Here is a 25,000-nt window from a genome sequence, read left to right as displayed (position 1 = left end):
CACGATACACTCACACACACAACTACTACCACGATACACTCACACACACACAACTACTACCACGATACACTCACACACACAACTACTACCACGATACACTCACACACACAACTACTACCACGATACACTCACACACACAACTACTACCACGATACACTCACACACACACAACTACTACCACGATACACTCACACACACACAACTACTACCACGATACACTCACACACACACAACTACTACCACGATACACTCACACACACACAACTACTACCACGATACACTCACACACACACAACTACTACCACGATACACTCACACAACTACTACTACGATACACTCACACACACAACTACTACCACGATACACTCACACACACAACTACTACCACGATACACTCACACACACAACTACTACCACGATACACTCACACACACAACTACTACCACGATACACTCACACACACAACTACTACCACGATACACTCACACACACAACTACTACCACGATACACTCACACACACACAACTACTACCACGATACACTCACACACACACAACTACTACCACGATACACTCACACACACACAACTACTACCACGATACACTCACACACACACAACTACTACCACGATACACTCACACACACACACAACTACTACCACGATACACTCACACACACACAACTACTACTACGATACACTCACACACACACACAACTACTACCACGATACACTCACACACACACAACTACTACTACGATACACTCACACACACACAACTACTACTACGATACACTCACACACACACAACTACTACCACGATACACTCACACACACACAACTACTACTACGATACACTCACACACACACAACTACTACTACGATACACTCACACACACACAACTACTACCACGATACACTCACACACACAACTACTACCACGATACACTCACACACACAACTACTACCACGATACACTCACACACACAACTACTACCACGATACACTCACACACACAACTACTACCACGATACACTCACACACACAACTACTACCACGATACACTCACACACACAACTACTACCACGATACACTCACACACACAACTACTACCACGATACACTCACACACACAACTACTACCACGATACACTCACACACACAACTACTACCACGATACACTCACACACACAACTACTACCACGATACACTCACACACACAACTACTACCACGATACACTCACACACACAACTACTACCACGATACACTCACACACACAACTACTACCACGATACACTCACACACACAACTACTACCACGATACACTCACACACACAACTACTACCACGATACACTCACACACACAACTACTACCACGATACACTCACACACACAACTACTACCACGATACACTCACACACACACACAACTACTACCACGATACACTCACACACACACACCTACTACCACGATACACTCACACACACACACCTACTACCACGATACACTCACACACACACACACAACTACCACGATACACTCACACACACACAACTACTACCACGATACACTCACACACACAACTACTACCACGATACACTCACACACACACACAACTACTACCACGATACACTCACACACACACAACTACTACCACGATACACTCACACACACACAACTACTACCACGATACACTCACACACACAACTACTACCACGATACACTCACACACACAACTACTACCACGATACACTCACACACACAACTACTACCACGATACACTCACACACACAACTACTACCACGATACACTCACACACACACACACAACTACCACGATACACTCACACACACACAACTACTACCACGATACACTCACACACACAACTACTACGATACACTCACACACACACACAACTACTACTACGATACACTCACACACACACACAACTACTACTACGATACACTCACACACACACACAACTACTACTACGATACACTCACACACACACACAACTACTACCACGATACACTCACACACACACAACTACTACTACGATACACTCACACACACACAACTACTACTACGATACACTCACACACACACAACTACTACCACGATACACTCACACACACACACAACTACCACGATACACTCACACACACAACTACCACGATACACTCACACACACAACTACCACGATACACTCACACACACAACTACTACGATACACTCACACACACACAACTACCACGATACACTCACACACACACACAACTACTACGATACACTCACACACACACAACTACTACGATACACTCACACACACACAACTACTACGATACCCTCACACACACACAACTACTACGATACACTCACACACACACACAACTACTACGATACACTCACACACACACACAACTACTACGATACACTCACACTCACAACTACTACGATACACTCACACACACAACTACTACCACGATACACTCACACACACAACTACTACGATACACTCACACACACACCTACTACCACGATACACTCACACACACAACTACTACCACGATACACTCACACACACACTACTACCACGATACACTCACACACACACAACTACTACGATACACTCACACACACACAACTACTACGATACACTCACACACACACACAACTACTACGATACACTCACACACACACACAACTACTACGATACACTCACACACACACACACACAACTACTACGATACACTCACACACACAACTACTACGATACACTCACACACACAACTACTACGATACACTCACACACACAACTACTACGATACACTCACACACACAACTACTACGATACACTCACACAAACACACAAACACAACTACTACGATACACTCACACACACACAACTACTACGATACACTCACACACACAACAACTACTACCACGATACACTCACACACACAACTACTACCACGATACACTCACACACACACAACTACCACGATACTCACACACACACACACAACTACCACGATACACTCACACACACACACAACTACTACTACGATACACACACACACACACAACTACCACGATACACTCACACACACACACAACTACTACGATACACTCACACACACACACAACTACTACGATACACTCACACACACAACTACTACGACTACTACGCTGATGATGATAGTGGTGGTGGTGGTGATGATGCTGTTGATGGTGGTGATGGTGGTGGTGATGGTGGTGGTGATGGTGGTGGTGATGGTGGTGGTGATGCTGGTGGTGATGATGGTGGTGATGGCGGTGGTGATGGTGGTGGGGTTGTTGTTGATGATGGTGGGGTTGTTGTTGATGATGGTGGTGATTATGGTGGTGGTGGTGATGATGGTGGGGTTGTTGATGGTGGTGGTGGTGGTGATGGTGATGATGGTGGTGATGGTGGTGGTGGTGATGATGCTGTTGATGGTGGTGATGGTGGTGGTGATGGTGGTGGTGATGCTGGTGGTGATGCTGGTGGTGATGGTGGTGGGGTTGTTGTTGATGATGGTGGTGATGATGGTGGGGTTGTTGATGATGGTGGTGATTATGGTGGGGTTGTTGATGGTGGTGGTGGTGGTGATGGTGATGATGGTGGTGATTATGGTGGTGGTGGTGATGATGCTGTTGATGGTGGTGATGGTGGTGGTGGTGGTGATGATGGTGGTGATGATGGTGGTGATGATGGTGGTGATGGGGTTGTTGTTGATGATGGTGGTGATTATGGTGGTGGTGGTGATGATGGTGGGGTTGTTGATGGTGGTGGTGGTGATGGTGATGATAAGGCACTGCCAACCCCCCCACTGGAGCTATTTTTCGTGGCAAGGTCACGTCTCAAAACCCCCGAAAACAACAAGCTACGGTATTTAACTCGGTTAGCAAAACATTTTATTTGAGTGACAAGCGTTTGTTTTTATTTTTTACAAATCGACCACCACCTCCATCACCACACCACCACAACGACCATCACCACCTCTAGCGCCGCAAACCCTGTAACATCTCCACCATCATCACAAACACCACCACCACAAACACCACCACCACAACCATTATCACAAGCACCACCAGCACCACCACAACCACCACCACAAACACCACCACCATTATCACAACCACCACCACAAACACCACCACCATTATCACAACCACCACCACAAGCACCACCACCACCATTATCAGAACCACCACCACCATTATCACAAACACCACCACCACAAACACCACCACCACAACCATTATCACAAGCACCACCAGCACCACCACAAACACCACCACCATTATCACAACCACCACCACCATTATCACAACCACCACCACAAGCACCACCACAAACACCACCACCACCATTATCACAACCACCACCACCACAACCACCACCACCACAAACATCTTTACCACACAACTTTTTCCACCATGACTCCAACAACAACAACCGCCATTCGCCACTAAGTGGCAGTGACGTCACCACGGCGCCTGTACCAGGCTAGGTTCACTTTGATGACACCACCACCATCACCACAACCACACCACCAACACCACCACCAAAACAACAACCGCCATTCGCCACTAAGTGGCGGTGACGTCACCACGACGCTTGTGCCAGGCCATGTGCACGTTGAGGCCACGTGAAGTATCGAACGCCCGCTGGCACGAGGTCACGGGGCAGACCCAGCAGGTGCCATGGGTCGACTGACCGAGATGACCGAGATGACCGGCTGATGCACCACCTGTGCCCCCTACTGTGCCAACTTGCTGTGCTTTAGCCACCAGGCGCTCCGCTCGTTGTTGTGAGCGTCGCTCCTCCGCCCTCCGTTGTTGTTGGAGGGCGACTGCCTCCAACTGCCCAGCAGCGTCCTTCACGAGCCTCCTCCACCGCTGGTACCAGTCATCGGCAAGTCCACTCAGCTCTACGTCCTCCTGTACCACATCACTCCATCTCTTCTCTAGCCCGTGCTGCGCCCGTTTAGCCCCCTCGATCCGGCCGAACAAAAGCTGTTTAGGCATGCGGTGGCTGGGCATGCGGGCTACATGACCCAGCCAACGCAGCCTTGCCTGCCGGAGGAGCTCACCGATGGGACTTTGCCCAGATCTTTCAAGGATTTGTGAGCTCCTCACACAATCCAGCCTGGGTAAACCCAGGATGGATCGTAGGCAGGCCAGCCTCAATGTTTCTAACCGGAGAAGATGCTCCACTAGGGGGGTCCACATTTTGCAAGCGTAGAGAAGGGAGGGAATGACCGTGGCCGAGAAGACCTGAAGCTTCGTGCAGAGGGACAGACCAGGTAGCTTCCACACAGCGTCACGTATCCGATGAAAAGGTAATGTCACTCGACTGATTCGGAGCGAGACCTCTGCTGTCAAACCGGAGCCGGTCACGAGCACACTGCCCAGGTATGGGAAACTCTCCACTCTCCCCACAACTGCCCCATCACCAATTGGGAGTTGTGGGGGTGGAGTGTCCGATGGTACAAAATGCCCAGGCAGGTGCTTAGTTTTGGTGGGGCAGATGGTAAGGCCCCACCTCTTAGTGGCACGCTCCAGGTTCAGCAGCAGCGTCTCCAACTCCTCCTCTGAGTGAGCAGCAATTACCAGATCATCGGCATACATAACGTGGTTGAGCAATAGGGAGCCATCCCTTGACCGCACCCGGGCGTCGATCAGCCTCCCATTGTATCTGTACCAGATGGAAATTCCTCCGGTATAGCCATCGAAGGCTTCACGAACTACGTGGTCGAATAATATGTTAAATAATGTGGGAGCCAGAGGACATCCCTGTCGCACCCCAAGGTGTACAGGGAAAGGCTCCGACTCCCGGCCACGTAGTTTTACCCGGGCCCGCTCACCATCATGAAGGTCCTTATTGATCGTGAGCAGAGGGTCAGGGACTCCGAAAGCACGAAGAACAACCCAGAGCCCAGGCCTACTGATGGTATCATAGGCCTTGACCAGGTCAATAAAGCAGAGATGTAGGTCTTGTTGGAATTTCCTCCACCTCTGCTGTAGCAGACGGATAGAAAATATGGCATCTGTGCAGGACCACCCTGAGGCAGGCTCCATTTCCTCAGCAACTTGCGACCACCACCCATCCTTGCAGCGCCTTACAGCTCTCCAAACCTCCGAGCGATGGCTACGGTAAGCCTCCTCATTCTCTGACGTGGGATGCTGTAGACGATGAGAGTGGGGGCCTGTTGCTTTTACTTAGTCAGCCTGAACACCTCCTCTGTCAGCCAGGGTCTCTGGGGAGGTCTGGACCGTGTACCCAAAGCAGCCATTGCAGCTGCATGAGCCAGAGTCCTAAACCTCGCTTATTTACCCTCGACATCAAGAGGAGTGGGGGACGATGCTAAACCCAGCCGCAAGCGATGATGAAATTCTCGCTTGCAACTTTCATCAGCTGGTTGAGATCATGCCACTAAGGGTTTGAATGGGGTCTTGGGTGTACACCCACCACCGGAGTGGAAGAATGGCAGGCGCATCTTACAGATGACTAGTCGATGGTCAGTGGGCAGATCAGCTCCACGGTAGGTCCTGGTGTCAAGGACATGGGCCCGCATCCGCTGTTCTGTCACTATGTAGTCCAGCAGATGTTCTTGCTTGTACCCGGCATGCATCCATGATGTTATGCGGATGCGCCGATGCCGGAACAGCGTGTTGGTAATTACAAGCCCATGGGCTGCACAGAAGTCTAGCAGAAAATGGGGTTTGACCAGGAGACGTCATAGACGCCTGTCCTCCCAGGGCCTCCGGCCCAAGCTGAGCTAAATATGTTTCTTCGTGTGCGTGGTTCAGTGGTAATTAAATTGAAGGTGGAGGGGTTACCAGCCCCCCCGCGCACATTCCAGAGCCCCCATTTGGCCGCTGCGGTGGCTACACATATCACCAGGGGAATGGCCGATTGGAATTGGCCCTCCACCCCCCATGGCACTGTTCACCACAGCGTTACCGTCCGGCAACAACGAGGAGGTAGGGGGTTGTTTCGCTGGACCGCCATCAACAGCACTCCAGCCACTACACCACTCCAGCCACTACGCCACTCCAGCCACTACGCCACTCCAGCCACTACACCACTCCAGCCACTACACCACTCCAGCCACTACACCACTCCAGCCACTACACCACTCCAGCCACTACGCCACTCCAGCCACTACGCCACTCCAGCCACTACGCCACTCCAGCCACTACACCACTCCAGCCACTACACCACTCCAGCCACTACACCACTCCAGCCACTACACCACTCCAGCCACTACACCACTCCAGCCACTACACCACTCCAGCCACTACACCACTCCAGCCACTACACCACTCCACCCACCACCCCCACTCCAACCACCACCCCCACTCAACCACCACACCCACTCCACCACCACCCCCACTCCACCACCACCCCCACTCCACCACCACCCCCACTCCAACCACCACCCCCACTCCACCACCACCCCCACTCCAACCACCACCCCCACTCCAACCACCACCCCCACTCCAACCACCACCCCCACTCCAACCACCACCCCCACTCCACCCACCACCCCCACTCCACCCACCACCCCCACTCCACCACCACCCCCACTCCACCACCACCCCCACTCCACCCACCACCCCCACTCCACCCACCACCCCCACTCCACCCACCACCCCCACTCCACCCACCACCCCCACTCCACCACCACCCCCACTCCACCACCACCCCCACTCCACCCACCACCCCCACTCCAACCACCACCCCCACTCCAACCACCACTCCAACCACCACCCCCACTCCACCACCACCCCCACTCCACCCACCACCCCCACTCCAACCACCACCCCCACTCAACCACCACCCCCACTCCACCACCACCCCCACTCCAACCACCACCCCCACTCCACCCACCACCCCCACTCCAACCACCACCCCCACTCCACCACCACCCCCACTCCACCCACCACCCCCACTCCACCCACCACCCCCACTCAACCACCACCCCCACTCCAACCACCACCCCCACTCCAACCACCACCCCCACTCCACCACCACCCCCACTCCACCACCACCCCCACTCCACCCCCCACCCCCACTCAACCACCACCCCCACTCCAACCACCACCCCCACTCCAACCACCACCCCCACTCCACCACCACCCCCACTCCACCACCCCAACTCCACCACCCCAACTCCACCACCACCACCACCACCACCACTCACCCTTCACAACGATTCCAAGCGCATCCGTGTCCACCCTGGCGATCAGCACCACGGTGAGCGACCCACCCACTCCACCACCACCCCCACTCAACCCCCACTCAACCCCCACTCAACCCCCACTCAACCCCCACTCAACCCCCACTCAACCCCCACTCAACCCCCACTCAACCACCACTCAACCACCACTCAACCACCACTCAACCCCCACTCAACCACCACTCAACCACCACCACTCCACCACTTCACCTACCACCACCAATCCACTCCACCACCACCCCTCCACCCACCATCACCACCACCACCCACTCCACCACCACCACCACTCACCCTTCACAACGATTCCAAGCGCATCCGTGTCCGCCCTGGCGACCAGCACCACGGTGAGCGACCCACCCACTCCACCACCACCACCACTCACCCCTCCACCCACCACCACCCCCACTCCACCCCTACTCCACCACCACCACCACTCACCCTTCACAACGATTCCAAGCGCATCCGTGTCCGCCCTGGCGACCAGCACCACGGTGAGCGACCCACCCACTCCACCACCACCACCACTCACCCCTCCACCCACCACCACCCCCACTCCACCCCTACTCCACCACCACCACCACTCACCCTTCACAACGATTCCAAGCGCATCCGTGTCCGCCCTGGCGACCAGCACCACGGTGAGCGACCCACCCACTCCACCACCACCACCACTCACCCCTCCACCCACCACCACCCCCACTCCACCCCTACTCCACCACCACCACCACTCACCCTTCACAACGATTCCAAGCGCATCCGTGTCCGCCCTGGCGACCAGCACCACGGTGAGCGACCCACCCACTCCACCACCACCACCACCACCACTCACCCCTCCACCCACCACCACCCCCACTCCACCCCTACTCCACCACCACCACCACTCACCCTTCACAACGATTCCAAGCGCATCCGTGTCCGCCCTGGCGACCAGCACCACGGTGAGCGACCCACCCACTCCACCACCACCACCCACCACCCACCACTCCACCACTCCCACTACCACTACCCCCCCCCCCACTCAACCACCACCACCCCACCACCACCACTCCACCCACCACCACCACCACTCACACCCCTCCACCACCACCATCACTCCACCACTTCACCTACCACCACCAATCCACTCCACCACCACCCCTCCACCCACCATCACCACCACCACCCACTCCACCACCTCCACCACTCACCCTTCACAACGATTCCAAGCGCATCCGTGTCCATCCTGGCGACCAGCACCACGGTGAGCGACCCACCCACTCCACCACCACCACCACCACCACCCCTACTCCACCACCACCCCTACTCCACCACCACCCCTACTCCACCACCACCCCTACTCCACCACCACCCCTACTCCACCCCCACTCCACCACCTCCACCACTCACCCTTCACAACGATTCCAAGTGCATCCGTGTCCACCCTGGCGATCAGCACCACGGTGAGCGACCCACCCACCCACTCCACCACCACCACCACCACCCCTACTCCACCACCACCCCCACTCCACCCCCACTCCACCACCACCCCCACTCCACCACCACCACCACTCACCCTTCACAACGATTCCAAGCGCATCCGTGTCCACCCTGGCGATCAGCACCACGGTGAGCGACCCGCCCACTCCACCACCACCACCACCACCACCACCCCTACTCCACCACCACCCCTACTCCACCACCACCCCCACTCCACCCCCACTCCACCACCACCACCACTCACCCTTCACAACGATTCCAAGCGCATCCGTGTCCGCCCTGGCGACCAGCACCACGGTGAGCGACCCGCCCAGCCGCTTGCGAGCGACTCCGAGCTGCGTCTCGAGCCCACAGCTGCCCGGCAGAACGAGGGCGGCCGCCTCCACCATGTGACCTGCCGGGGTGGACGACGAGGACGACGACCCCGACCCCCCGTCGGGGCCTCCCTCGGGCCTTCCGAAGGTGTCGTTGACGCCGCAGGCCGAAGGGTCGGGGGCCGCCGTGGTGAGCCACCCACTGGCTCCAGTGGCCGCCGACCCTTGGGCCAGAGCAGCCGTGCCGATGAGGGATGAGTTGAGCTTCTTGTCGCCCTGGTAGAGGGTGACGCGGATGGTGACCAGCTTGGGGGTGGTGGTGGTGGCTGGTGGTTGTTGTTGTTGTTGTGGCCGGGTTGTAAGCGCGTGGATGGAGACGGGCAGTAGCAGTAGTAGGAGGAGGAGAAGTGGTGGTGGTGGTGGTGGTGGCAGGAGATGGTGGTGGTGGTGATGTTTTGATGGGTATGGTGAATTTCGTGGTGGTGATGGTGGTGGTGGTGGCAGGAGATGGTGGTGGTGGTGGTGGTGATGTTTTGATGGGTGTGGTGAATTTCGTGGTGGTGTTGATGGTGGTGGTGGCAGGAGATGGTGGTGGTGGTGGTGGTGATGATGTTTTGATGGCTCTGGTGAATTTCGTGATGTTGTTGATGGTGGTGGTGGTTGTGGCAGGAGCTGATGGTGGTGGTGATGTTTTGATGGGTGTGGTGAATTTCGTGGTGGTGTTGATGGTGTTGGTGGTGGTGGCAGGAGATGGTGGTGGTGTTGGTGGTGGTGATTTTTTGATGGCCATGGTGAATTTCGTGGTGGTGGTGGTGTTGATGGTGGTGATAATGTTGATGGTGATGTTGATGATGATGTTGTTGATGTTGTTGATGTTGTTGGCGATGAAGATGTTGGTGATGATGGTGATGATGGTGATGGTGTTAGTGATGTTGGTGATGGTGTTGCAAGTGGTGATGAAGATGTTGGTGATGATGGTGATGATGTTGGTGATGGTGATGAAGATGTTGGTGATGGTGGCAGTGATGATGGTGATGATGGTGATGATGGTGATGGTGTTAATGAAGATGTTGATGATGATGGTGATGATGTTGGTGATGGTGATGAAGATGTTGGTGATGGTGGCAGTGATGATGGTGGTGAAGATGTTGGTGATGATGTTGGTGATGGTGTTGGCGATGATGGTGATGATGTTGGTGATGGTGATGAAGATGTTGGTGATGAAGATGTTGGTGATGATGGTGTTGGCGATGGTGATGAAGATGTTGGTGATGATGGTGTTGATGAAGATGTTGGTGATGGTGTTGACGATGATGATGATGATGTTGGTGATGTTGATGTTGGTTGGCGTTGCTGGCTCGCGATGGCACCCCACATCAACACGGCCATTATGAACGGTGCCACGCAGACGATGGCTAATTCCACCTATTTAACGTCAATTTACGCCCTTGTATGAATATAAATATATTAATTATACTCCAACAAGTGGCGACTACCGCATTGTTATACTGGGCACAGTCTACAGTCGGCTACACTACAGTCCCGATACAGTCTATAATCTACAATCTACTACAATCTATAGTCAACTTACAGATTATAAAACATTTGCAAACGATTACAATTATCAACATCCCTCGGCCAAAAAAAAGAAAAAAATCTTGTTAATATTACAAAGCGATAGGGTTAATAGCTGCCGAAAAGAACACTTTAGCAACGTTGATATATTTTATTTTTAAAAAAATGTTAAAGAAATAAAATTTCGACAACAGAACGCCAAAAAAAACAAACCAACTCCACACACAGCCCTGTGCGCACGTGTGCCGCTTACCTGCGCCTTATATACTCACCTGGGCCGTGACGTCACGCAAATGAGTAGGGGCGGGGCTTCGCAGGTGCTCATTTACATAACTCCTCCCCCTCCCGCTTGTACCCCGCCTCCAATGACCATATATGGAGCGTAGGGCGGGGCACCATCATCATCCGGGGTCTATCCACTGCGAATTTTTTATGCAAATGAGTGGCGGGTGGGGGCTTCGTGGGTGGTCATTTACATAACTCCTCCCCCCTCCCCCTTATACCCCGCCTCCAATGACCATATATGGAGCGTAGGGCGGGGCTCCATCATCATCATCATCAGCCAGAGTCTATCCACTGCTGTGTGATGACATCCCCCAAGTCATCATCACCACCATCATCACCATCATCATCACCATCACCACCATCATCACCATCATCATCACCATCACCACCATCATCATCACCACCATCATCATCACCACCATCATCATCACCACCATCATCATCACCACCATCATCATCACCACCATCATCATCACCACCATCATCATCACCACCATCATCACCACCACCATCATCATCACCACCATCATCATCACCACCATCATCATCACCACCATCATCATCACCACCATCATCATCACCACCATCATCATCACCACCATCATCATCACCACCATCATCACCACCACCATCATCACCACCACCATCATCATCACCACCATCATCATCACCACCATCATCATCACCACCATCATCATCACCACCATCATCATCACCACCATCATCATCACCACCATCATCATCACCACCATCATCATCACCACCATCACCATCACCACCACCACGGTAGGAAACATTTAGGCTGGCCTGCCTACGATCCATCCTGGGTTGAACCAACAGGCTGGATTGTGTGAGGAGCTCACAAATCCTTGAAAGATCTGGGCAAAGTCCCATCGGTGAGCTCCTCCGGCAGGCAAGGCTGCGTTGGCTGGGTCATGTAGCCCGCATGCCCAGCCACCGCATGCCTAGACAGCTTTTGTTCGGCCGGATCGAGGGGGCTAAACGGGCGCGGCACGGGCTGGAGAAGAGATGGAGTGATGTGGTACAGGAGGATGTGGAGCTGAGTGGACTTGCCGATGACTGGTACCAGCGGTGTCAAGATCGGCCTCAGTGGAGGAGGCTCGTGAAGGACGCTACTGGGCAGTTGGAGGCAGTCGCCCTCCAACAACAACGGAGGGCGGAGGAGCGACGCTCACAACAACGAGCGGAGCGCCGGGTGGCTAAAGCACAGCAAGTTGGCACAGTAGGGGGCACAGGTGGTGCATCAGCCAGTCATCTCGGTCATCTCGGTCAGTCGACCCGTGGCACCTGCTGGGTCTGCCCCGTGACCTCCTGCCAGCGGGCGTTCGACACTTCACGTGGCCTCAAGGTGCACATGGCCTGGCACAAGCGTGGTGGTGACGTCACTGCCACTTAGTGGCGAATGGCGGTTGTTGTTGTATGAGTGTGTGTCTTTGTGTGATTGAAGTGTGCGTGTGTGTCTGTGTGCGTGTGTTTGTGTGTGTGTGTACGTGTGTGTATGAGTGTGTGTCTTTGTGTGATTGAAGTGTGTCTGTGTATGTGTCTGTGTGTGTGTCTGTGTGTGTCATTGTGTGTGTGTGTGTCTGTGTGTGTGTGTGTTTGTGTGTGTGTGTACGTGCGTGTATGAGTGTGTGTCTTTGTGTGATTGAAATGTGTCTGTTTGTGTGTCTGTGTGTGTCTGTGTGTGTCATTGTGTGTGTGTCTGTGTGTGTGTATGAGTGGGGAGTGGTGGGCGTAGTGGTTAGCGCCAAGCTACACTACGACCGAGTTCGACTCCCGCTCACGGCCAACACCACCGCTGGCGATTCTCTGAACCGGCCCTGGGCCCTCCCTAGGTCGACTCAGCCTCAAACGAGTACCTGGTGTAGCGGTGTGTAGTCAACATCGCCACTGGGGAGACAAAGGCGGCCGGGCGTGGTGGTGCTGGCCACCCACCCCCTCTGTGTGTGCCGTTCCGGCCTTCACAGGTGCTGCTACTCGCCAACAGCACTTGCCCCTACGGTCTGTTCGAGGCTACACGGGGGATCTTTGTCTTTGTGCTCTAGGCAGTGTGCGTTTGTGTACAAATCATCCTCTGTGGACTGCAGCTGCTGCTGCTTCTGCTGCAGCTGCTGATGCAGATGCTGCTGATGCAGCTGCTGCTGCTGCTGCTGCTGTTGCTGCTGCTGCTGATGTTGTAGCTGCTGCTGCAGCTGCTGCTGCTGCTGCTGATGCTGCTGATGCAGCTGATGCAGCTGATGCAGCTGATGCTGCTGCTGCTGCAGCTGCTGATGCTGCTGCTACTACTGCTGCAGCTGCAGCTGCTGCTGATGCTGCTGCTACTGCTGCTGCTGCAGCTGCTGATGCTGCTACTACTACTGCTGCTGCTGCAGCTGCTGCTACTGCTGATGCTGCTACTGCTGCTGCTGCAGCTGCTGCTACTGCTGATGCTGCTGCTACTGATGCTGCTACTGCTGCTGCAGCTGCTGCTACTGCTGCAGCTGCTGCTACTGCTGATGCTGCTGCTGCAGCTGCTGATGCTGCTACTACTACTGCTGCTGCTACTGCTGCTGCTGCTGCTACTGATGCTGCTACTACTACTGCTGCAGCTGCTGCTACTGCTGATGCTGCTGCTACTGATGCTGCTACTGCTGCTGCAGCTGCTGCTACTGCTGCTGCTACTGATGCTGATGCTGCTGCTGCTGCAGCTGCTGATGCTGCTACTACTACTGCTGCTGCTACTGCTGCTGCTACTGCTGCTGCTACTGATGCTGATGCTGCTGCTGCTGCTACTGCTGCTGCTGCTGCTGCTACTGATGCTGCTACTACTACTGCTGCAGCTGCTGCTACTGCTGATGCTGCTGCTACTGATGCTGCTACTGCTGCTGCAGCTGCTGCTACTGCTGCTACTGCTGATGCTGCTGCTACTGCTGCTGCTACTGATGCTGATGCTGCTGCTGCTGCAGCTGCTGATGCTGCTACTACTACTGCTGCTGCTACTGCTGCTGCTACTGCTGCTGCTACTGCTGCTGCTACTGCTGCTGCTGCTGATGCTGCTGCTGCTGCTGCTACTGCTGCTGCTACTGATGCTGCTGATGCTGCTGCTGCTGCTACTGCTGCTGCTGCTGCTACTGCTGCTGCTGCTACTGCTGCTGCTGCTGCTGCTGCTACTGCTGCTGCTACTGCTGCTGCTGATGCTGCTACTGCTGCAGCTGCTGCTACTGCTGATGCTGCTGCTGCAGCTGCTGATGCTGCTACTACTACTGCTGCTGCTACTGCTGCTGCTGCTGCTACTGCTGCTGCTACTGCTGCTGCTGCTGCTACTGATGCTGCTACTACTACTGCTGCAGCTGCTGCTACTGCTGATGCTGCTGCTACTGATGCTGCTACTGCTGCTGCAGCTGCTGCTACTGCTGCTGCTACTGATGCTGATGCTGCTGCTGCTGCAGCTGCTGATGCTGCTACTACTACTGCTGCTGCTACTGCTGCTGCTGCTACTGCTGCTGCTACTGCTGCTGCTACTGCTGCTGCTACTGCTGCTGCTGCTGATGCTGCTGCTGCTGCTGCTGATGCAGCTGCTGCAGCTGATGCAGCTGCTGCAGCTGCTGCTACTGCAGCTGCTGCTACTGCTGATGCTGCTGCTACTGCTGCTGCTACTGCTGCTGCTACTGATGCTGCTGTTTCTGCTGCTGCTGCTGCTGATGCTGCTGCTACTGCTGCTGCTACTGCAGCTGCTGCTACTGCTGATGCTGCTGCTACTGCTGCTGCTGCTGCTGCTGCTGCTGCTACTGCTGCTGCTACTGCTGCTGCTACTGATGCTGTTGCTGATGCTGCTGGTCCGACTAGATCGTCTCTGGCTGGACAAGCTGACAGATCGATTTGCGAAATTTCGATTGAAGGCTTCTTTCGTGACTGCAGGGATTCATCTTCTTGGTTCTTTCGGTAAAGTCACGTAGAAGGGAAATAATAAAATAAATATAAATAAAACATAATCAAATACAATGTTTTATTTTAAGAATTTAATAATAAAATAAATAATAAAATATATAATTCCAAAATACAATTGTATTTTATTATGTTTTATTTAAATTATTTTATTATTTCCCTTCAGTATTAAATTACAATTGTATTTTGTTATGTTTATTTTATTATTATTTTATTATTTCCCTTCAGTATTAAACTACAATTGTATTTTATAACGTTTTATTTTTATTATTTTATTATTTCCCTTCAGTATTAAAATACAATTGTATTTTATTATGTTTTATTTTTATTATTTCATTATTTCCCTTCTACGTGACGACTTTACCGAAAGAACCAAGAAGATGAATCCCTGCAGTCACGAAAGCTTTCCATCGAAATGTATTTTATTATTTTATTATTTCCCTTGAGTATTAAAATACAATTGTATTTTATTAAGTTTTATTTTATTATTTCCCTTCAGTATTAAAATACAATTTTATTACATTTTATTTTTATTATTTCCCTTCTACGTGATGACTTTACCGAAAGAATCAAGAAGATGAATCCCTGCAGTCACGAAAGCTTTCAATCGAAATTTAATGTCGATTGTGTGATCAATGAATACATTTTCTATTAATAAATTTTCTACCCACGTGGCTTTACCGAAAAGAAACCAGACTATGGGTTCCTGCAGTTACGAAAGCTTTGAATCGAGATTTGGGTAATCGATTTCACGTGTTAATGCATTAACACGTGACACAAGATATGATTTTCTTCCGACGTAAAAAAAATCGATTGAAAGCTTTCGTGACTGCAGGGATTCGTATTCTTTGTGTCATTCGGTTAAAGTCATCACGTAGAAGGGAAATAAAACAAATAATTAAAAAAAATTACGTAATAAAGTTCCCTCTGTGTGTGTGTGCCACAGTGCCGGTAGCCTTCATAGGTAGCGCTGCTGCTATTCGCTACGACTCAGCCACTTGCCCCTCCAGTCTGTTAGAGGCTACCTGGGGGAGCTTTGTCTCTGTCTGTGTGTCCTCGTGTGTGGCACAGGGGGAGAGACAATTGCGGCCAGGGGGTGGTGGTGCTGTGTGTGCCACAGTGCCGGTAGCCTTCCTAGGTTCCGCTAAGACTCAGCCACTTGCCCCTCCAGTCTGTTAGAGGCTACCTGGGGGAGCTTTGTCTCTGCCTGTGTGTCCTCGTGTGTGGCGCAGCGCTGGTAGCTTTCCTAGGTTCCGCTAAGACTCAGCCACTTGCCCCTCCAGTCTGTTAGAGGCTACCTGGGGGAGCTTTGTCTCTGCCTGTGTGTCCTCGTGTGTGGCGCAGTGCTGGTAGCCTTCCTAGGTTCCGCTACGACTCAGCCACTTGCCCCTCCAGTCTGTTAGAGGCTACCTGGGGGAGCTTTGTCTCTGCCTGTGTGTCCTCGTGTGTGGCGCAGCGCTGGTAGCCTTCCTAGGTTCCGCTAAGACTCAGCCACTTGCCCCTCCAGTCTGTTAGAGGCTACCTGGGGGAGCTTTGTCTCTGCCTGTGTGTCCTCGTGTGTGGCGCAGTGCTGGTAGCCTTCCTAGGTTCCGCTAAGACTCAGCCACTTGCCCCTCCAGTCTGTTGGAGGCTACCTGGGGGAGCTTTGTCTCTGTCTGTGTGTCCTCGTGTGTGGCGCAGTGCTGGTAGCCTTCCTAGGTTCCGCTAAGACTCAGCCACTTGCCCCTCCAGTCTGTTGGAGGCTACCTGGGGGAGCTTTGTCTCTGTCTGTGTGTCCTCGTGTGTGGCGCAGCGCTGGTAGCCTTCCTAGGTGCCCGCTACTCGCTACGACTCACAACCACTTGTCCCCTACAGTCTGTTAGAGGCTCCACGCTTTAGGCGCGCGCGTGTGTGTGGAATCTTCGCCTCCGTAAACATCACCTGGTGAGAAGCATTAGCTTACCTGTTCAACCGGATTTCGTACACCCCAACCACCACCAGCACCACCACCTCCACCATCACCCCCACCCCCACCACCACCACCCCCACCACCACCACCCCCCACCACCCCCACCACCACCACCGCCACCCCCACCACCGCCACCCCCACCACCGCCACCCCCACCACCGCCACCCCCACCACCACCACCCCAACCACCACCACCGCCACCAGCACCACCCCCATCACCATCACCACCACCATCACCACCACCCCCACCACCACCCCCACCATCACCACCACCCCCACCACCACCGCCACCAGCACCACCCCCACCCCCATCACCATCACCACCACCCCCACCACCACCCCCACCGCCACCACCTCCACCACCGCCACCGCCACCACCTCCACCGCCACCACCACAACCACCCCCCATCACCACCCCCACCACCATCACCACCACCCCCACCACCACCCCCACCACCACCCCCACCACCACCACCACCACCACCACCACCACCCACCACCACCCCCACCACCACCACCACCCCAACCACCACCCCCAACACCACCACCCCCACCACCACCCCCACCACCACCACCCCCACCACCACCCCCACCACCACCACCACCCCCACCACCACCACCACCCCCACCACCACCACCACCCCCACCACCCTCACCACCCCCCCCACCCCCCCCACCACCACCACCACCACCACCCCCGCCACCACCACCGCCGCCACCACCGCCACCACCACCACCACCCCCACCACCACCCCCACCACCACCACCCCCACCACCACCACCACCACCCCCACCACCACCACCCCCACCACCACCACCGCCCCCACCACCACCACCGCCCCCACCACCACCCCCACCCACCACCATTACCACCACCCCCACCACAACCACCACCCCCACCCCCACCACCCCCCCACCATCACCACCACCACCCCCACTCGCACCACCACCCCCCACCACCACCACCACCCCACCACCACCACCACCCCACCACCACCCCCACCACCACCACCACCCCCACCACCACCCCCACCACCACCCCCACCCCCACCACCGCCACCCCCACCACCGCCACCCCCACCACCGCCACCCCCACCACCATCACCACCACCATCACCACCACCCCCACCACCACCCCCACCACCCCCACCACCCCCACCACCCCCACCACCACCACCGCCACCCCCACCACCGCCACCCCCACCACCGCCACCCCCACCACCGCCACCCCCACCACCGCCACCCCCCACCACCATCACCACCACCATCACCACCACCCCCACCACCACCCCCACCATCACCACCACCCCCACCACCACCACCGCCACCCCCACCACCACCACCCCAACCACCACCACCGCCACCAGCACCACCCCCATCACCATCACCACCACCATCACCACCACCCCCACCACCACCCCCACCATCACCACCACCCCCACCACCACCGCCACCAGCACCACCCCCACCCCCATCACCATCACCACCACCCCCACCACCACCCCCACCGCCACCACCTCCACCACCGCCACCGCCACCACCTCCACCGCCACCACCACAACCACCCCCCATCACCACCCCCACCACCATCACCACCACCCCCACCACCACCCCCACCACCCCCCCCACCACCACCACCACCACCACCACCACCCCCACCACCACCCCCACCACCACCACCACCCCAACCACCACCCCCAACACCACCACCCCCACCACCACCCCCACCACCACCACCCCCACCACCACCCCCACCACCACCACCACCCCCACCACCACCACCACCCCCACCACCCTCACCACCCCCCCCACCCCCCCCACCACCACCACCACCACCACCCCCGCCACCACCACCGCCGCCACCACCGCCACCACCACCACCACCCCCACCACCACCCCCACCACCACCACCCCCACCACCACCACCACCACCCCCACCACCACCACCCCCACCACCACCACCGCCCCCACCACCACCACCGCCCCCACCACCACCCCCACCCACCACCATTACCACCACCCCCACCACAACCACCACCCCCACCCCCACCACCCCCCCCACCATCACCACCACCACCCCCACTCGCACCACCACCCCCACCACCACCACCACCCCACCACCACCACCACCCCACCACCACCCCCACCACCACCACCACCCCCACCACCACCCCCACCACCACCCCCACCACCCCCCACCCACCACCATTACCACCACCCCCACCCCCACCACCACCCCCACCCCCACCACCCCCCCACCATCACCACCACCACCCCCACTCGCACCACCACCCCCACCACCACCCCACCACCACCACCACCACCCCCACCACCACCACCACCACCCCCACCACCACCACCACCACCCCCACCACCACCCCCACCACCACCACCACCCCCACCACCACCCCTACCACCACCACCCGCCCCCACCACCACCACCACGCCCACCACCACCCCCACCACCACCCCCCCCACCACCACCCCCACCCCTACCACCACCCCCACCACCACCTCCACCCCCACCCCCACCACCACCACCCCCACCACCACCCCCACCCCCACCACCACCACCCCCACCCCCACCACCACCACCACCACCTCCACCCCCACCTCCACCCCCACCACCACCCCTACCACCACCACCCGCCCCACCACCACCACCACCACGCCCACCACCACCCCCACCACCACCACCACCCCCCCCACCACCACCCCCACCCCTACCACCACCCCCACCACCCCCACCACCACCCCCACCACCACCACCCCTACCACCACCACCCGCCCCACCCCCACCCCCCCCACCACCACCACCCCCACCACCACCACCACCACCCCCACCACCACCACCCCCACCACCACCACCACCCCCACCCCCACCACCCCCACCCCCACCACAACCACCCCCCCACCCCCACCCCCACCACCACCCCCACCACCACCCCCACCCCCACCACAACCATCCCCCCACCCCCACCCCCACCACCACCCCCACCACCACCCCCACCCCCACCACCACCACCACCCCCACCACCACCCCCACCACCACCACCACCCCCACCCCCACCACCACCCCCACCACCACCCCCACCACCCCCACCCCCACCACCCCCACCACCACCACCCCCACCACCGAGAGAATGCGAACAGACAATGACGAAGATGAGTTGCCATTGTTCTCCCACCTGATAAAGGATGCTTGTGTTTGCGCCCGAAACGTCGTGAGAATTTTATTACGTTTTATTATTTTATTATTTCCCTTCTACGTGACGACTTTACCGAAAGAACCAAGATGAATCCCTGCAGTCACGAAAGCTTTCAATCGAAATTTAATTACGTTTTATTTTTATTATGTTTTATTTGTATTATTTTATTATGTTTTATTGTTATTATTTTATTATGTTTTGCTTTTATTATTTTATTATTTCCCTTCTACGTGATGACTTTACCGATAAACACAATAATATGAATCCCTGCAGTCACGAAAGCTTTCAATCGAAAAAAAGTTGCCATTGTATTGCGATCCATTGTTAAGGATCGATCAGAACACGATCATTTAAACAAGTAGCAAGACTGTGTTCGGTAAGTCTCGAGTTGAAGACCGAGTGTCAGCGAGGCTGGATCAAAGGTCGCAACCGGGTACCCGATACCCGGTCACAAGGGGTCACGAGGGGTCACCAGGGGTCACGTGAGAGTTCACGAGGGGTCACGAGAGGGGTCGTGTGAAGGGTCGTGTGAGGGGTCGCGTGGGGTCACGTGAGGGGTCACGTGAGGGGTCACGTGAAGGGTCGTGTGAGGGGTCACGAAGGGTCACGTGAGGGGTCACGTGAGGAGTCACGAGGGGTCACGTGAAGGGTCGTGTGAGGGGTCACGTGGGGTCACGAGGGGTCACGAGGGGTCGCGTGTGAGGGGTCACGATTTGCCAGTCTCCTCTTGATTTCGGCAATGAGATCTCCCCTGGACACCTCCACCTGGCACAGAAGATCAAAACAATCATCAGCTACATCATCAGCTGCATCATCATCATCAGCTACATCATCAGCATCAGCTGCATCATCAGCATCAGCTACATCATCATCTGTGTGTCTGTGTGTCTGTGTGTGTCTGTGTGTGTGTCTGTGTGTGTCTGTGTGTGTGTCTGTGTGTGTGTGTCTGTGTGTCTGTGTGTGTGTCTGTGTGTGTGTGTCTGTCTGTGTCTGTGTGTGTGTCTCACTGTCTGTGTGTGTGTCTCACTGTGTGTGTGTGTCTCACTGTGTGTGTGTGTGTCTGTGTGTGTCTGTGTGTGTGTGTGTCTGTGTGTGTGTGTGTCTGTGTGTGTCTCACTGTGTGTGTGTGTCAGTGTGTGTGGGTCTCACTGTGTGTCTCACTGTGTGTGTGTGTCTCACTGTGTGTGTGTGTGTCTGTGTGTGTCTGTGTGTGTGTGTGTCTGTGTGTGTGTGTGTCTGTGTGTGTGTGTGTGTCTCACTGTGTGTCTGTGTGTGTCTCACTGTGTGTGTGTGTCAGTGTGTGTGGGTCTCACTGTGTGTCTCACTGTGTGTCTACCTGTGTGTGTCTCACTGTGTGTCTACCTGTGTGTGTCTCACTGTGTGGCCTGGCACAAGCGTCGTGGTGACGTCACCGCCACTTAGTGGCGAATGGCGTTTGTTGTTGTTGTCTACCTGTGTCTCACTGTGTCTCACTGTGTGTGTCTACCTGTGTGTCTACCTGTCTGTGTGTGTGTCTCACTGTGTCTATCTGTCTCACTGTGTCTCACTGTCTGTGTCTCACCTGGGCTCGCGTGGCAACGTCCCGTAGCGTGACGGAGCCCCCCGCCGCCTCCCGCCCCCCCACGATGACCACCAGTGGCACTGTGTGTGTGTGTGTCTACCTGTCTACCTGTGTGTATGTGTGTCTACCTGTGTGTGTGTGTCTACCTGTGTCTCACCTGGGCTCGCGTGGCTACGTCCCGCAGGGTCACGGAGCCCCCCGCCGCCTCCCGCCCCCCCACGATGACCACCAGTGGCACTGTGTGTGTGTGTGTCTACCTGTCTACCTGTGTGTGTGTGTCTCACTGTGTGTGTGTCTCACTGTGTGTGTGTGTGTCTACCTGTCTACCTGTGTGTGTGTGTCTCACTGTGTGTGTGTCTCACTGTGTGTGTGTGTGTCTACCTGTCTACCTGTGTGTGTGTGTGTCTACCTGTGTGTGTGTGTCTACCTGTGTCTCACCTGGGCTCGCGTGGCAACGTCCCGTAGCGTGACGGAGCCCCCCGCCGCCTCCCGCCCCCCCACGATGACCACCAGTGGCACTGTGTGTGTGTGTGTGTCTACCTGTCTACCTGTGTGTCTACCTGTGTGTGTGTCTACCTGCGTGTGTCTCACCTGGGCTCGCGTGGCTACGTCCCGCAGGGTCACGGAGCCCCCCGCCGCCTCCCGCCCCCCCACGATGACCACAAGTGGCACTGTGTGTGTGTGTGTGTCTACCTGTCTACCTGTGTGTCTACCTGTGTGTGTGTCTACCTGCGTGTGTCTCACCTGGGCTCGCGTGGCTACGTCCCGCAGGGTCACGGAGCCCCCCGCCGCCTCCCGCCCCCCCACGATGACCACAAGTGGCACCGCCTGCTGCTCGCAGCGATGCAGCTGCGACAGGAGACGCGGGTCGCGCGTGTACAGCGTGTCCGCCTGACGGGGTCACCGGGAGGTCAAGGGTCACCGGGGGGTCATCGTCGAGGTCACCGGGGGGGGGGTCGTCGAGGTCACCGGGGGTCATCGTTGAGGTCACCCTGGGTGGGGTCGTAGAGGTCACCGGGGGGACGTCGAGGTCACCCGGGGGGTCGTCGAGGTCACCAGGGGGTCATCGAGGTCACCGGGGGGTCATCGAGGTCACCGGGGGGGTTGCCGGGGGTTCAGTGGTGAATCGGGCCAAAGGGGTCATCGCGCCATTGGGTCAATGAGTCATTGGGTCAATGGGTGAGGGTGGACACCAGGGGATGGGTGGGTGAGTGGGTGGGTGAGTGAGTGAATTGGTGAGTGGGTGAGTGAGTGGGTGAGTGGGTGAGTGAGTGAGTGAGTGAATGAGTGAGTGAGTGTGTGAGTGAGTGTGTGAGTGTGTGGGTGAGAGAGTGTGTGAGTGAGTGTATGAGTGTGCGGGTGAGTGTGTGAGTGAGTGTGTGAGTGTGTGAGTGAGTGTGTAGGTCAGTGGGTGAGTGAGTGAGTGAGTGTGTGAGTGTGCGGGTGAGTGAGTGAGTGAGTGTGTGAGTGTGTGAGTGTGTGGGTGAGAGAGTGTGTGAGTGAGTGTGTGAGTGTGTGGGTGAGCGAGTGTGTGAGTGAGTGTGTGAGTGAGTGTGTGGGTGAGTGAGTGTGTGTGGGTGAGTGAATGAGTGAGTGAATGAGTGTGTGGGTGAGTGAGTGAGTAGGTGAGTGAGTGAATGAGTGGATGACTGAGTGGGTGAGTGGGTGGGTGAATGAGTAGGTGAGTGAGTGAGTGTGTGAGTGAGTGACTGAGTGAGTGTGTGAGTGAGTGGGTGAGTGAGTGGGTGAGTGAATGGGTGAGTGAGTGAGTTAGCGAGTGAGTGTGTGAGTGAGTGGGTGAGTGGGTGAGTGAGCGGGTGAGTGTGTGAGTGGGTGAGTGAATGAGTGGGTGAGTGACTGAGTGAGTGTGTGAGTGAGTGGGTGGGTGAGCGTGTGGGTGAGTGTGTGGGTGAGTGGGTGAGAGAGTGTGTGAGTGAGTGTGTGAGTGTGTGGGTGAGCGAGTGTGTGAGTGAGTGTGTGAGTGAGTGTGTGGGTTAGTGAGTGTGTGTGTGGGTGAGTGAATGAGTGAGTGAGTGTGTGGGTGAGTGAGTGAGTAGGTGAGTGAGTGAATGAGTGGATGACTGAGTGGGTGAGTGGGTGGGTGAATGAGTAGGTGAGTGAGTGAGTGTGTGAGTGAGTGACTGAGTGAGTGTGTGAGTGAGTGGGTGAGTGAATGGGTGAGTGTGTGAGTGAGTGAATGAGTGTGTGAGTGAGTGGGTGAGTGTGTGACTGAGTGAGTGAGTGACTGAGTGAGTGACTGAGTGAGCGAGTGTGTGTGTGACTGAGTGAATGAGTGAGTGGGTGAGTGAATGGGTGAGTGAGTGAGTTAGCGAGTGAGTGTGTGAGTGAGTGGGTGAGTGTGTGACTGAGCGGGTGAGTGACTGAGTGAGTGACTGAGTGAGCGAGTGTGTGTGTGACT

At 55.8% G+C, this 25,000-nt stretch overlaps 1 pseudogene across 1 annotated transcript in view; it reads right to left on the bottom strand.

The window, feature by feature from the left end:
- LOC144953278 (uncharacterized) overlaps positions 1-25,000 on the bottom strand; it is a 57,959-nt pseudogene that overhangs the window by 22,826 nt on the left and 10,133 nt on the right. Inside the window, exons 8-10 of the transcript XR_013640782.1 lie at positions 23,326-23,472; positions 9,989-10,334; positions 8,233-8,301 (exon numbers count right to left, since the gene is read on the bottom strand). The product of XR_013640782.1 is annotated as an uncharacterized LOC144953278 (transcript). The remainder of the gene's footprint in view (positions 1-8,232; positions 8,302-9,988; positions 10,335-23,325; positions 23,473-25,000) is intronic.

Source organism: Lampetra fluviatilis, chromosome 73 (genome assembly GCF_964198595.1).
Source record: "Lampetra fluviatilis chromosome 73, kcLamFluv1.1, whole genome shotgun sequence".
Taxonomy (NCBI): domain Eukaryota; kingdom Metazoa; phylum Chordata; class Hyperoartia; order Petromyzontiformes; family Petromyzontidae; genus Lampetra; species Lampetra fluviatilis.
The sequence above is the reverse complement of the archived record's forward strand: the minus strand, read 5'-3'. Positions and strand labels throughout refer to the sequence as shown.